This window comes from Terrapene carolina, unplaced genomic scaffold (assembly GCF_002925995.2).
Source record: "Terrapene carolina triunguis isolate 2854851 unplaced genomic scaffold, T_m_triunguis-2.0 Scaffold998, whole genome shotgun sequence".
Taxonomy (NCBI): Eukaryota; Metazoa; Chordata; order Testudines; family Emydidae; genus Terrapene; species Terrapene triunguis.
Window position 1 is genome coordinate 3103017 of NW_020665349.1, and position 16481 is coordinate 3119497.

The following is a 16481-nucleotide window of genomic DNA, read 5'->3' on the forward strand; positions in this document are numbered from 1 at the left end:
AGTTAATGTGGAAGCCTTTCGCTGCCAGGGACCTGGTTCACAAGGCGGGTGATAGGTGTGTTCTCTCCCCAACACAGCAGGTGTGGGACCTGGGGCCTGCAAGCTGATGGGTAGCTGCATCATAAAACGAGACAATACGGCGCAACTCACTACAGCTGGGGCTCCATGAATAGAAGCAGATCTGGGTTGAAATTTTAGGACCACGATGGTGCTGAATTGACAATACTACGTGGTTGGGGAACATGGACCTTTATCTGTGGTGTTCCTGCTTCTAGCCAGTGCTACAGATGTTTAAAGCCAGAAGGGACCATTATCATCATCTGGTCTTGCCTGCATGTCACAGGCTGTAGAACTTCCCCCAGTAATTCCTGGATCAGGCCAAATAACTTCTGCTAGAAGAGGGCCTCATCCTCCCTGACTGAACTAACCTAGTTATCTCTAGACTGATTCTTGCCTGCATATTTATACCTACCTCTGGAAATTTCCACTACATTCATCTAACAAAGTGGGTATTCACCCACAAAAGCGTATGCTCCAGTACGTCTGTTAGTCTATAAGGTGCCACAGGACTCTTTGTCGCTTTTTACAGATCCAGACTAACACGGCTACCCCTCTGATACTTGCCAAATAACTTGTGATTGAACTACAGCATCCCTCATTTAGAAAGACATCCAATCTTGATTTAAAGATGACTAATTTCTCACTTTCAGGAGCTCTGTATTCACACAACAAGAAACCTGATTTAGAGATTTTATAATTGGTGATGGGGTTTGGATTCATAGATTCTAGGACTGGAAGGGACCTCGAGAGGTCATCGAGTCCAGTCCCCTGCCCTCATGGCAGGACCAAATACTGTCTAGACCAGGGGTCTCAAACACGCGGCCCGCGGGGTTACTTTCTGCGACCCACGAGCTGCTCGCAGCCCCCTCACTCTCCCCCAGCGTTTACCTAGATCAGCTCCGGCCCGACGCACACCGGGGGCAGGGCAGGCAGGCAGGGAGCCTGCCCTGACCACGGTGCGCGTTGGGCCAGAGCCCAGCCCCCAAACCCCTCCTGCAGCTGAGCCCCTGCTGCACCCCAACCCCCTGCTGCACCCCGCACCCCAACCCACTGCCCTGAGCCCCCTGCTGCACCCCTCCTGCTGCACCCTGCATCCCGACTCCCTGCCCTGAGCCCCCTGCTGCACCCTGCACCCCAACCCACTGCCCTGAGCCCCCTGCTGCACCCCTCCTGCATCCCGACCCCCTGCCCTGAGCCCCCTGCTGCACCCCAACCCCCCTGCACCCCAACCCCCGGCCCTGAGCCCCCTGCCGCACGCTGCACCCCTCACCCCTCCTGCACCCCACAGCCCAACTCCCTGCCCTGAGCCCCTGCCACACCCCTCCTGCACCCTCTGGGGGCAGGAGGGGGGCGGAGTTCGGGTGGGGATTTCAGGGAAGGGGTGGGAAGAGCTGGGGTGGGGCCTCATGGAAGGGGTGGAGTGGGGGCGGTGCTGAGGGTGGCGTAGGGGAGGTGTCAGTAAATGCGGCCCTCGGGCCAATGTACTAGTCCTCATGTGGCCCTCGTGGTCATTTGAGTTTGAGACCCCTGGTCTAGACCATCCCTGATAGGTTAGATAAATGTCTATCTTAAATATCTCCAGAGATGGAGATTTCACAACCTCCCTAGGCAGTTTATTCCAGTGTTTAACCACCCTGACAGTTAGGAACGTTTTCCTGATGTCCAACCTAAACCTCCCTTGCTGCAGTTTAAGCCCAACTTGAAGTTGCTTGAGGTTATCCCTGGGCTTCCTTATTATTTTTATTTATTTAATTATGTACTTTTATTTTTTTATGGTCATGGCCCAGGATTCCATTGTGCTAGGCACAGCGGAGTTCTCTCTCCTGCAAGTTGGCTACACGCTGGACAAAACAAACACTTCTAGTTAGCCCACTCATTTCCCTTACCCAGTTAAGATCAGGGCCCCCATTCTACTGCCTGCTATGCTGCCATTGTTCTGGAAAAAGCTTACAAACTAAGGGCTGGTCCACACTACCCGCCTAATTCGGCGGGTAGAGATCGATCTTCTGGGATCGATTTATCGCGTCTCATCTGGACGCGATAGATCGATCCCAGAAGCGCTCCCCCGTCGACTGCGGAACTCCTGCTTGCCGAGAGGAGGAAGCGCTGTCGACGGGGGAGCCTGCCTGCGCCGCGTGGACCCGAAGTAAGTATTTTTAGTTCGATATAGGAAACGTCGACTTCAGCTACGCTATTCTCGTAGCTGAAGTTGCGTTTCCTATATCGATCCCCCGCCCCAGTGTGGACCAGCCCTAAGACACAGGAGCAAATTAAAGGTAGACTGGGTGAGGTATAACTTACAAATGTACCAGGCCTTGTCTCGCTCAGTTTTGTTAGATGTGGTGGTTGCAAAGGCTTTTTAAACAGGCGGTTTTATCTATTTGTATTGGAGCACCTAGAAGCCCTAAGAGGGAATTGGGGCCCATTGTGCTAGGTGGTGTGTGTGTGTGTATAATATATAGTTAGGCTCTTTATTACCACACACACACTCACTCTCTCTCTCTCTCTCTCACACACACACACACTCACACTCACACACACACACAATGAAGAGAGTCTCTGCCCCAGAGACCTTAGAGTCTAAAGAGGAGGCGGGGGATGGGTGAATGGCAGGAAGGGGTAGTGGGCAAGAAGGAATGAAGAGGAAAGGGGACAGTGTCAGCTCATCACCTGCCTTGTCAGGGTCAGCTGGCAGGATCTGATAAGCCTCCCGGCAGAGGAGAGCCTGGAGGATAAGGAGAATGAAAGGCCACTTTGTCAGTACTTCCTTGTGTGTAATGAAGAGCCTAACTATGCTCCCTCTTTTGAATGACAACTGGGTTGACAGCAAGCTACCGTCAGCAGCACATATTGGTCGTTTCACCCCCCCACTGGTCCCAGCCTGTTTCTCCTCCCTATTGACTTGCATTTCTTTTAGATAGGTTCAAGTGAGAGTGAAATATTGTACTTTCCAGATATTCAATACTGAATCCTTCCGTGTGGACCCTCGGCTTCCCATATGCAGTAGAAATGCTGGAGCATAGCCTGCAGAACACGGGGCTATATGCAATCGGCGTGCTAAAACCCAGGCTGTAAAACTGTCAAAATTCTTCACACCAGCCTAACAAATGACTGAACAGCTTCTGAAAGTCTAATAGTTTGGGAGAAAACTCCGCTAAATCCCTTTTGGATTTGGCTTTTTTCACCAGGTTAACTGGGGTGATTAATTAAAAACCAGTAAGCGTGAAGTGAAATTGAACATCTTAACTTCCCCAAATGCCAATCTATTGATTGGTTTCCCTGATGCACAGTGGAAGGATTCTTATATTTTCCTGAAGAAATACAAACTCAAGCTCAACCCCGCATTGTGTCTTTAGTTAGTTTTCAGATTTCCTTTTCTTTCTATAATGGATATTTGAAAGAGTCCCATTATGTCTTATCAGGCCAGCTGCCTCTCGGGCGCCCCCTCGTGGCCTAGAGTCATACTACAGTTTCCCAGCTTGGACTATTCAAAAAAACTTCACTTCAGGCTTTTTCTTGGTCAAAAAATACCATTTTGGAGGACTGGGTTTAATAATCTAAAATGATCTGTAAATAAAACTCAAGACACCAAAACAAAGTTCATGTATAAGTCCACATAATTCAAAGTTTCTCTTCCTCCTGGCAGGCCTCCTGGCCCAGAGAGCTTTGCAGTCCCTCCCTGGCTTGAGCTGGGTCTCTCCGGGTACGTCTTTCCCGCAATTAAAAACCCGCTGCGGGCCCATGCCATCTGACTCGGGCACTCAGGCTGTGGGGCTGTTTAATTGCATTGTCGATGTCTGGGTCTGGGCTAGAACCCAGGCTCCAGGGAATAAAAGTCCTCACTCCTAGTTCCCTGCCCTAACCATTAGATATGCTTTTAAAACAATGGAATCTCAATTCTATTATTCCATTTTTCTCTGCAGCTTAAACCTATTACTGTTGAGATAGAGCAGCGGTGAGCAATATCTCCTTCACGTGTACAACCCCCCGATTCCTTGTTTGTAAAGCGATCTAAATCTACATGCTTTAAAGCTAAGTTTAGCTTTTGGCTACACCTCCCATTAACTGCAGTGGAGCCCTGTGCATTCCCCAGAGGGCAGAATTTGTTCCTTTGTAAAGATGCATTTCCTGGTTGGCTGCTTTAACTACCTGCCAGTGTCCTAAAATTCTCAGCAATCTGGGGATGTGCACAGGCAGGTTGCTGTCTGTTACCCCCCCTACTTTCCCTTCCAAACAAGGGCCTGTAACAAAGTGTTATAAAGGAAGCTGGGCAAGGAAGACAAACCCAAGACAATCTCAGAGAGCTGATTTATTAGCAACAGCTACAAACTCAGTCTTAAGACAGTTGAGCAAGTACCGTACATACAACCTGTGCTTCCTTCAGGCAAGGAGACATCTTTACGGGCTCGTGCACTGGTTCAGGTAGCCTTCCGAAAGTTATTTAAATCTCAGAGGTTGGTGGAGAGGGATTGCCTGCTGTAATTTAGATTGCTAAAGAACAGCTGCTAGACAAGATTAGAATAAATCCTAGACTGAACCTGGAACAGAGTCTGCTATCCACAAGTCCCTGCACAACAGGTAATAAAGGATAAAGAGAGGGAAAGGAGGATGTGAAGAAGGTGGATGGGCGGACAGTCAAATAAGTGGCCAAACCGTCAGATGGTGAGAGAAGAGTTCATTGCAAAATATATTTGTCCTTTGTAATTTGTGATTTTGCACCTGCATTAGTTGCTATTCTGTAAAGTCCGTGGCTAGGATAGGAGGGACTGATTTTAAGCCAAAATAAGTTAGAATTCATCTAACAGCCCTGGAGGGTGAGAGGTCTAGTACTTAATAGCTTTGAAAATTATTGTTTGGGTCCTCTGCTTAGGAATTTGGGGCAGGAGTAGGAGCAAGGAGCAGTTCTCAGGGCTCCATCGGAGAAGTAGAGGTTCTCCTGGGGAAAACGGAACACTGAGGCATAGCAAATGCCTTGGTGCAGCCCTGAGCCCAGAGGAACAAATCCTCTTTCATGCTGTTGGAGTTTTGAAAGAAGAACAGCTTTCAGAGGTTTTTATTTTATATGTAACAAGGTTATGGAACAGTTCTAAAACTTCTCAAGTATACCACAAAACAAAAAACACAGCTCTCCAGACTTTATAGGCCCTCTCTGCAGAGCAGTGGGACTTCCTAGGGTACGTCTACACTACCCGCCGGATCGCTTCTTCAAAGTAGGGCTGTGTTCGGAAAAGGGGCTGCTGAAACGTTGTGGGGGGGTCCGTCTTTATTCCAGCTTGGCGATTCTCACGTGTGATTGACTTTGTTCACAAGTGAAAAGCCTTTTTTCGAACTGCTGATGCTGCAAACGTCCCCTGGGATCTGAAAATCAAACAGTCCCACTGCCTTTCCCTGCCATTGCCAGTAAGAAAGGTTCTGCACTCAGAACTCCACTGACAGGTTTTTCAATGCAGGCGGAAGAACAGAATCCAGATCGCTCTCCCATAGGGATATTGGCTCCTGCAGGGCTAACAGGAGTAAAATCTTGCTCTTGTCTGTGAAGTGAGCAGATATGACTTGAGGGTGCATGGGGAGAGGATACATGGAACAGAGAAATGCTGGCTTGAGTTATTTTTCTGACTCTCCCAATGTTTTATCCTGCATGCTCTGGCTCGTAGTATTAGACCTGCATTTTGCATCAGGCTATTAAAAAATCGTGATTCTCTCCTAAGTAAGAGATTTTTAATGAAGTCAGATCCACAAAATCCATCTCCAACATGCAAAAATCTTTACGGACCACACCACATCCAAAGGCATTGAGGCCTTTAATCCTTGGGCATTCACCAGCCTTTTACGGAGGCTGAATTGGAGATAAGTAAAAGGTTTAGTTATTCCCTGAAGCCCATTATTGCCCTTCCGTTCACCTCACAACTGCAGCTGCTACCAGCCACACAGGACTGTTGAAAGAGCAGAGCCTTTTCCTCCAGCCCCTTCTCCACTCTCAGATTTTCCTACTCTTCTTTGAGTTCTGAGTGCTGGCATCACCAGGGGAAACTCTTTGCCCCAGGAAATCTCAGTGTTAAGACTATTTCCATGTGAGGCTTGACGTAAGTAGAACTGTCTGTGTTGTATTGAGGGTGTGGGAAAGGGATCGGAGTCCTGAGAAAGAACTACCAAGCAGAGGGAAATCTGAGTGCTGTTTCATCTTCCCTGCATTTGCCTGAGCTTCTACCCACGAGGAGACTGGGGCTTCTGCTCCCCACTCTCCCGGAAAGACTGTAGCCTCTTGGCGCCGAGAGAATATCTAATGTTGTTTCATACTGAAGTAGTCTCCAAGATGGTGTTACCTTTTCTCTCCTTTCCCAGAATAAGTGGAGGTGCAATATCAGTAAAACTGCTGATGTTTTTATAGAGAAAAAAATAACAGAGGAAAGGTGATATGTTAAATGAGGTAAATCGCACCAGGATTAGGCCTGCCTGCTACTGGTTAGTGATGGGAAATTTGTGTCTGTAATACAAAATAACTTAAACAATCAAAACTAACATTTTTTTTAAAAATTAAACATTTTCCACAAAAAAGGCTGCTCTTTAACTACCGTCTCGCGTTCTTTTTTTCCGAGAGTATCTCTCTATCTTTAAGATACCAGTTCTGGGCTCCGGATCTGTTCTTCTGTAACCTACGCTCTGCAGACTTAAGTTCTTCTCCCTCTACCTCTGTGCCTTCACTTCCTGCTATTGTCTCACTTGTGTTCTGTACTCTGACAGTTCCTTGCATTACAGGACCATCATTCCCCTGATCCTACTCCCACCCATCTTTCCACACTGGCCATTGTGTCTGGAATAGCCTTCCTGCTATGGGTCCGGTTGGAAATTTTCCATCAAAAACTTTAACTGAACATTGGGCTTTTGACTAGTAAATAAATGGTTTTTGTGGAAAGTTGACAATTTTCATCAGAAATTTTTTTTGGCCAGAACAACGCAAAGGTGAAGTTTTTCAGGAGGGTGTCAGACAATTTTCTGACCAGGAGTACCCTGGTCCTGTGTGCCCTTGCATCATTACACCCCATCAGCATTTCTTCACCACTAGCTATCTGCTTGTCAAAGTCCCTTATAAATCTAAGTCTTATTAATATTTCCATATAGAAATGTAACTTCAAGTAAAAGTGGAACCAACAAGAAACATGCCTTACTGCAGCAGCTACAATTTTAGGTTCCTCTTTCTACACAGATGGTCTGTACCTTGTCTTAACTTAGTAACCTCTTCAGGTCAGGGACCAGGTCGTGTATACAGCCTCGTGCACATCGAATGCGTGATGGTAATGAAACCTTGCTTGCTGACTGCTGGTGGGGAGCTGATGCACTGTGACTACTCCGCTTTCCCTTACTCTTACCAACTCCTGTATTCCTACCATTCCCCTCCCCTAGTTTACAAAATCCAACAATGCACAGAACTAACCTGTGCTAGTCACTGTATTCATTTGCTTGTATCTCTTAGAGCCTAAGTTCCCGGGGGTGCCTGCGCAGCGTCCAGGCCCGTGAGGCTGCAATCCTGATTGGGGAATGGAAATGATGATAATCCCCAGGGTGATTTCCTTCTCTCCCCGCCTTGTCATAGGAACACTGCCGAAAATTCTTAGACGGGCTCTGGAAAAGCAAATCCAGGTTTAATTTCTTTCCTTTTGGTGAATAGAGCCAGCCATGAGGAGGGAGGAAGAGGGTGGTAGAAATGTCAGGCTGACAGAATTTCTGCTTCGCTAGGTCGTTTAGATGAGGGCTCAGACAGCAGCCGCAGCTGGTTGCAGTGTTCCGAGCTCTCTCATTTAATGCTGTCATGGAGCGTACATGCTGCTGGGCGGCATATTCAGAAATCTCCCCTCCCTGCTGTTTGGAGGAGGTGGACTAATGTGCCAGTCAATGAGATCTCATCAGCTCTAACTGAGGCTATACATATGAAGCTTCCTAAAGCAGGAAGGGCAGCTGCGTCCTTGCAATGTAATCAATGACTCCCTAGCAGAAGCAGAGTAAACTCTGTTTGTACCTTTTCCCCAGTCTCCTGTCCCCTACCCAGACTTGCTTTTGCAAAGCAGAGAGGATGTCAACACCCACAAAGCAGTACTACACATCCTTGCTTAGACCAACTGCATAGCTTAGGCTTGGTCTACACGGAAAAGTTAGGTTGACATAGCAACGGCACTCGGGTGTGAAAAATTCACACACCTCTGCCGACCTAACCCGCAGTGTAGATGCAGCTAGGTGGACAGGAGAATTCTTCCATTGACCTAGCTGCAGCTGCTCGGGGAGGTGGATAACCTACAGCAATGGGAGAACCCCTTCCATTGCTATAGTAAGCATCTACACTATGGCGGCACAGCTGCAGTGCCGTAGCTGTACTGCAGCAGCACCTGTACTGTAGATGTGGCTTTAGCCCTGGTTCTTCTCTGTCTAGTGCGGTTATCTGCTGTGTTCAGACCTGGATAACTGCTGCTGCCACTTTGGAGAGGTTTTAGCTGGGGCCTGTACGTGATGGCCAGTGGTGTTCTGTTATTGTCCTTGTTGGGCCTGTCCTGTAGTTAGGTGACTTCTGGGTACCCATCTCATGAGGACAGGCCCAACAAGGACAATAACAGAACACCACTGGCCATCACGTACAGCCCCCAGCTAAAACCTCTCCAACGCATCATCAACGATCTACAACCTATCCTGGAAAACGATCCCCCACTCTCACAGGCCTTGGAAGGCAGGCCGATCCTCGCTTACAGACAGCCCCCAACCTGAAGGAAATACTCACCAGCAACTACACACCACACCACAGAAACACTAACCCAGGAACCAATCACTGTAACAAACCCCGTTGCCAACTCTGTCCCCATATCTACTCTAGCAACACCATCAGAGGACCCAACCACACCAGCCACCCCATCAGGAGCTCATTCACCTGCATATCTACTAATGTGATATATGCCATCATGTTCCAGCAATGCCCCTCTGCCATGTACATTGGCCACATCGGACAGTCTCTACATAAAAGGATAAATGGACACAAATCAGACATCAGGAATGGTAACATACAAAAGCCAGTAGGAGAACACTTCAGTCTCCCTGGACACTCAATAACAGATTTAAAAGTAGCGATTCTTCAACAAAAAAACTTCGAAAACAGACTTCAAAGAGAAACTGCTGAGCTACAATTCATTTGCAAACTTAAAACCATCAATTTGGGCTTGAATGGGGACTGGGAGTGGCTGGCTCACTACAAAAGCAATTTTTCCTCTCTTGGTATTGACACCTTCTCATCAATTATTGGGAGTGTACCACATCCACTCTTACTAAATTGGCCTTCAACATTGGTTCTCCACTTGTAAGGTAACTCCCTTCTCTTCATGTGCCAATATATATTTATGCCTGTTTGTGTAATTTTCACTCCATGCATCTGAAGAAGTGTTTTTTTTACCCACAAAAGCTTATGCCCAGTAAATATGTTAGTCTTTAAGGTGCCACCGGCCTCCTCATTATTTTTGTGGATACAAACTAACCCGGCTACCCCTCTGATAATTGCTGTAGCAAGTGTCTGCACCGCAGCAGCGTAGCTACATCGCCTGCTGCTTGTAGTGTAGGCATAGGTTAAGCCACCAGTTTGCCCTGATTCCTCTGCAAAAAAGGAATTCTTGCGCAAGGGAGGAGGCCCAGCTGTCCAAATCAAAATAATAAAATGTATATTAAAGAGAATCCAGGCTCTTTCAGTCAGAGTGCTCTGAAACTGTACTCAGGTCATCTGCGGCTGCCCTAGATAAACTATAACTGTCCAATCCCCTGCTCAAAGCAGGACCAATCCCCAACTAAATCATCCCAGCCAGGGCTTTGTCAAGCCTGACCTTAAAAACTTCTAAGGAAGGAGATTCCTCCACCTCCCTAGGGAACCCATTCCAGTGCTTCACCACCCTCCTAGTGACATAGTGTTTCCTAATATCCAATCTAGACCTCCCCCACTGCAACTTGAGACCATTGCTCCTTGTTCTGTCATCTGCCACCACTGAGAACAGTCGAGCTCCATCCTCTTGGAACCCACCGTCAGGTAGTTGAAGGCTGCTATCAAATCCACCTCTGACTCTTCTCTTCTGCAGACTAAATAACCCCAGTTCCCTCAGCCTCTCCGCGTAAGTCATGTGCCCCAGCCCCCTAATCATTTCCATTGCCCTCCGCTGGACTCTCTCCAATTTGTCCACATCCCTTTTGTAGTGGGGGGACCAAAACTGGACGCAATACTCCAGATGTGGCCTCACCAGTGCCGAATAGAGGGGAATAAGCACTTCCCTCAATCTGCTGGTAATGCTCCTACTAATACAGCCCAAAATGCCGTTAGCCTTCTTGGCAACAAGGGCACACTGCTGACTCATATCCAGCTTCTCATCCACCGTAATCCCCAGGTCCTTTTCTGCAGAACTGCTGCTTAGCCAGTCGGTCCCCAGCCTGTAGCAGTGCACGGGATTCTTCTGTCCTAAGTGCAGGACTCTGCACCTGTCCTTGTTGAATCTCATCAGATTTCTTTATGCCAATATGCCATGTCAATACAATGCCCCCAACAATATATGCCAATACACTGCCATGCTAATACGATGCCCCCAACAATACAAAGATTGGCTCAATAAAGAGATTGAAATGCAATTGCGATTTTGGAAGGGTTTTCAAAATCTCCTACTAAAACAGCAAAGGAGAAAGAAGAGGGGTCTTACCAGTGGTGAGCTGGAGCCGGTTCGCACCGGTCTGCGGGAACCGGTTGTTAAATTTAGAAGCCCTTTTAGCAATCGTGGGTCACCAGTGTGGTTAGATATTTGGCTGCGTGTGTGTGTGTACGTGAGCTGATGGGTGCCTGCAATATTGACGCAAACGGAGTACTTTTCAGGTTCCTTCCCCTGCATCAGGTTTGCCAATATTGGACTGTTAGGAGTGGCTTGACTGCTCTGGAGACAAAAACAGGTCCTGGCTCCCCACGCCACTAGATCCTGGGTTGCCTGTCCCCCATACTCCTCCTCTTCCTCGTCCAACAATTCAAAGCAGGGGACTGGACTAGATGACCTATTGAGGTCCCTTCCAGTCCTACACTTCTACGATTCTATCCTCAGCTGCCCTTGTGGGTTGCCATGACCCAATGAAGTGGCTGTTGGCCCCAGCTCTCCCTCTGGGTCACCATGCCCAAATATCTGGCTGTTGCCCGCTCCATCCCTGTGTGTTACCATGCCACCCACTGCTGCCACTTCTACCACCTCCCTGCAGCAACCGACCATGCAATGACAAGAGGGAGAACAGCCTTAAAGAAAGGCTTGCCAAGAGTCCTCGACCCTGCATCGACCCTGCACCGATCCTGTACCACAGTGTGAATCTATTAAGCGATTCTGTGGGACAGTAACCCTTGTGCAATGAAATCCCCACAAAGCTAATTAATGAAGATGGAATCAGATTGGTTAATCATAAATTTATTAAATCACTGAATGGGGGCACTGAGTCTGTTTGGCAAAGTTACAGACAATGAAAACCTCTCTAATGAAGAAATCAAACTGGTAATCCTGTTAAAGGAATAGGTTAACTGTGCATAAAGGCTTGGTAGCTGAGTTGCCACTGTTCCAAAGTACCTGGAATTCAGGCTGCTAAGCAGAATAACCGTAACATATACCCCAGGTATTGCAGATCCTGATTTCCTGCCAAAGATCCACAGTAAACAGACAATCCATCTTGTGAAAGGCTGTTCTAGCAGCTCTGTTCCAGCTAGCAAAATGTCTATAGGGCTGCACACAAAAACGAAGCAACAATCTTTTACTTGCCCAGGAAAAATACAGAAGGTGTTAAAGCCTCAGGCAATCTATCTACAGGAGCTAGTTGTCAAAGGATTGAAAAGTGAAGAGCATCCATTCCGCTGGAATGCGCACTAATCGCTTCTAGTTGGATTATCCTCTCCCTTCATTTGATTAAGTGCAAAACGCTGTTGTTTTAATGCTAAGGTTGTGGAACACAAATCAACAGCTGATGTGGAACTCTGAGTCGAAGATGCCATTCTCACTCTTACTATTGGAGGTAAAACTCAAAGCAATGAATATTTTGTACTTTTCTATATTATATCAGAGGCCACAAACACATCCATGATTGTCAGCAAAGCTACCCGCATACTGTCTGAGCAATACTAGGTCCAAAGTTCTGCTCCAAAAGTACCACTTGAGGCAAAGGGACTCTTAATTAGCTGTCAGTAGTATTGGAGCTTTTATCCTCTATTTGCTTTAGCTACTAGACGGCAATGTAATAACACATGAGTAGTTCAGATATTCCAGACAGCTGTGGTGCCCACTAGCCAGCAAGTTACATTTTCTCACAGTCATAATCTTTTCAAAGTAAATGAAATACAAACCTTTCATAGGTTATAAAATGTATACTTTTTCCCCTTATAGCGGTCGCTTAGCACATATTTTTAAACTTGTACAAGTATGTAAGATTATTTGAATGTATATATAGTGCAAACCTAGTTACCCAAAGCTCCATTCAAACACTCTTGCTGTCAATGGGCACTATGGAGTTGAAAGCTCTGGATGTCTCCTACTACCCTTAGGGTAAGCAGGTTTTTCCTTTACAAGCATCACTTGTCCTAATAAAATACACACCGTATTAAACTTTGCTACATGCATTGCTGAACCTAAGTATTTCTTTATAGCCCATCAGGACCTACTGTATAACTTAACTGTGATGCACTTACTAATGTAAAATCTATATCCCTGATAGATTACTGTTCCACCACCAGTGTGCATGACACTTTAAATGAAGGGAGAGATGCTGTTATCCATAGTTCGTGTGCCTTTTTATCTGATACACTACAACAGAGCTGGACCAGACAGAGTCTGTCCATAACCTTTAACTTTGAGTTGCAAATGATGAGTGTGCTCTTGCAGAAATAGCTTCCAGGTGAAACTGCAGTTTTTGTTCACTTTTAAAATGTATCAGGGAACAGCGCGAGACTCCAAATTAGGGATGAGTGGTCCGCAGAGTTAGGGTTATACATTGAAACTGTTTTCATCTGGGGCTGTGCAAGTGAGAATATAAATCTTCAAAATTTTCTAACTCGATTCTTTTCAGAAGACTCCTCAATATCTCACCCAGTCCATATCATTTTAAAAAAACATTCCCCTCCTGGAGGGGGATCCAATTTATTTAGTCCACAAACACATTAATACTCCTCACCAATGGTTCCAGCATTCTGGGGTCCTGTTTATGAAATCCTGCACAAAGTCTTTCAAAGTTTCATCTGGGCCTAGCCCCTTCTCCCTGAGGATCTGTCCTTTCTTTAAAGTTCCTTTCCTTCACCCCAGTTCCCAGCTGGGCACAGCTCCTCCTCCCAAGGGTCCGTCTTCCTGCTCTCCCAGCACTTCTTGCCTGGAAATTGGCAATGTCTATAGACCTTCTCCCTGCTGAGTTGGGGCCCAGCATAAGCCTTCTTGCTCTCTGCAGGCATCTGCCAACACCCACCTGCCACCCCTTTTCTGTCCAGGCCTCTTTCTTTTCTACAGCAGGTCTGATTGGGTCACCTGGCCCACCAGTCACATGACCTTCATCCTGTCCACCTGGGGAGGTGAGTTAAGCTTGTCACAGGTGCACTGAGACCCATCTCCTCTTAAGGGGGCAACTACTGTGTGACACCCAGAGTATGTCTACACTGCAGCTAGACACCCACAGCTGGCCCACCTCTCAGGGTCCTAGAACCTGAGCTCCAGCTCAGGCCCGAACGTCTCCACCACAGTTAAACAGCCCCGTAGCCTGAGCCTCGCGAGCCCGAGTCAGCTGGCACGGGCCGGCTGTGGGTACCTAACTGGAGGGTAGACGTACCCTCAGTTACTAAAAATAAAAACCTCAATCTTAACTAAACATCAAAGAGGAAAAATAGAGGAGAGTGACTTCCTGCAAAGTTCCTTTGTGTTTATGGGATTGGTATTAGTGGTGCCTAGATACTAGGAACTCATGCAGAGTAAAGTGTAGGGCTATCTTTGCTATCTGGCAGTCAGAGAACCTGTGGTTGCTAAGTTATCTCTGATACATAGTATCTTGTACCCCAGCCAGAAGTTCCTTCTTGGCGCAAGCACAAGATTGGGAGCCCTGAGTTGTAATCTCAGGGTATGTCTACACTACAGGATTAATCCGAATTTAGATAATTCGAATTTGGGAAACAGGTTGTATAAATTCGATTGTGCGCGGCCACACTAAGCACATTAATTCGGTTTTTAACCACATTAATTCGGTGGTGTGCGGCCACACTACCCCATTACTTTAACCACAGTAATTCAGTGGTGTGCGGCCACACTAACCCTAATTCGAATTAACAAAATCGATTTAGGCGCTACTCCGCTCGTCGAGGTGGAGTACAGAAATCGATTTTAAGTGCCCTTTAATTCGAATTAACTGGCTCTGTAGTGTGGACGGGTGAAGGGTTAATTCGGATTAACGCAGCTAAATCCGAATTAAAGTCGTAGTGTAGACCAGGCCTCAGGGCGGCCACAGATACATGATGGGGCCTTGGGGAAATCAATTAACTGGTTTCCCATCAGTAAAATGTGGCTTCTAGACTCACAAGGCTGGTGAGGATTAGTTCAGGCTTGTACAGTGTTGTGAAAAAGCAAAATGCTATGTAGATAGATATAGATGCTAAGTGTTAGTTTCTTTCCTTTCTATTCTCAAACGTTCATAACCACAGGCTTCCCTCGCCAGCTGTTCTGCTATCGTGGAATGCTTCCCTGGACTTAAAAACTGTGTATATTTATAATATTTATAAATACATATTATATATATATAAGCTGTGGGGAAGTTTACTTCCCTATAGGAACTTTGTGGCTTAGTCTTAGCTCCTAGATTTCACACAGGTAACTGAACTATCAGCTGATGACCACAAATAGCTATCATTCTGAAAGGGATTCACCTCTTCCCACTGGCTGAAAGTTGAAGGGAAGTAGGAAACAGTATTATCAGGCTGGTGGTAAAAAGACCTTTCAGAAACCTCTCCAGGTCAGAATTTTAGAGGAGAGGACTCTTGGTCCGTTCATTAATCTAGGATTAGCTCTGTTTCACTGTGTATGTAAAGCATAAACTTCTTGTTGCAGTAGGTTCTTGATTAGAAGCTAAGGCATCTGTGCTCCCCAGATCGCAGGCCAATTCTGACTGGCAGGCCCCTTGGGTAGCTGATAGCAGCCTGAAGCTTGCTCCTGGTTATGCCAGGTCCCAAGGGGATGAAACAACAGCCGGAGTTCAGCAGGCATAAGGAAATGTAGCTGACTTTTTCTGGAGATATCTGGATGCATAAAATCCTGGTCCAGGAAGGACCTTTGAGTGCAGATTTAGGAGCATGCAGCCACTGGTCAGTTCTCACAATTACTGTAGCTTGTTAGGTCAGGAAAACTAAGGTGCTTTAGCGAAAAAATACTGAGCCAACCAAACCATCTTGGAAGCTGGATGGCTCAGTTATCTAAACCTCATTTATCTGAAGCCGCTTATCTGGAACAACAGTACTGAGGAGGCATGAACATAACCTCGTTTCAGGTAATATTGTTTTGAATAATCAGGATTGTATTTTGCGGCATATGAATTTTAATCCATATCCCCAAGTCCCTGGAACAGAGCTACCTGACCACAAAGAGATTTTCATTTCTAATATTCCTCTTCCACGAAGGTAGTATTCCTATGTCACCTGGCTTCTAACATGCAAAGGCCCAATCTTGTCTCACGTTGATGGTGTGAATGCCCCTCGTGTGGTTTCAATACCTTTTCAAGATCTCATCAGAAAAAGCAGTCTCTTACTGATGTGCATATTGCAGGGTAAAATGTACCCTAAGGACGTGACAGTCCTGGTTGAGGGAGACCCTCTGTCAGAGCTGAAAGTTAGTGAAGGTTTTCTAGTGGCTGGATGCATGCTAACGTCCCTCAGCTGCATTGCAGGAGGGAGGGTAATGCTGGTTCTGAAGTAGGAGTTGTAGTCAGCATTTCACTTTTTTTCCCAATCTCGCCCAAGACTCCATGGATCATTCAGCAGAATGCAAATGGACAGAAGAATTTTATTTCCTGTGTAATTTATATTTGCTGCTTCCTCGAGAAGGTAGGAATTCATCAGGACACGCAGTCCTCGTACTCAGGAATGCTCCCATCTGGGGATGGGGTCGCACGGAGCCAAACATCTCTGATCATCTCATTTCATAGAACTTAGAGATAGAAAAAGACGTATTATGTCGCATGCAACTAATTTCCCTTTGTCTTTCCCCATCCTTCAAATCCTATGAACCAGTGCAAGATTGTTCCCTATAGCAGAGCATAAACTCTCAGTAGCTAGGGTCAGTACTGTAGGACTTGGGGGCGATAATATTTGGTAGGATTTGAACCTTAAGTGTTGCTCTTCAGCATAGCCTGAACTGATGTCCACCCTGCTTAAA

General features: G+C 46.6%; 1 protein-coding gene across 3 annotated transcripts in view; it reads left to right on the forward strand.

Annotated features, from left to right (window-relative positions):
* The window catches only part of FAM219A (family with sequence similarity 219 member A), a 135008-nt gene that overhangs the window by 103562 nt on the left and 14965 nt on the right, over window positions 1-16481 (forward strand). The gene's annotated exons all lie outside the window — the stretch shown is intronic.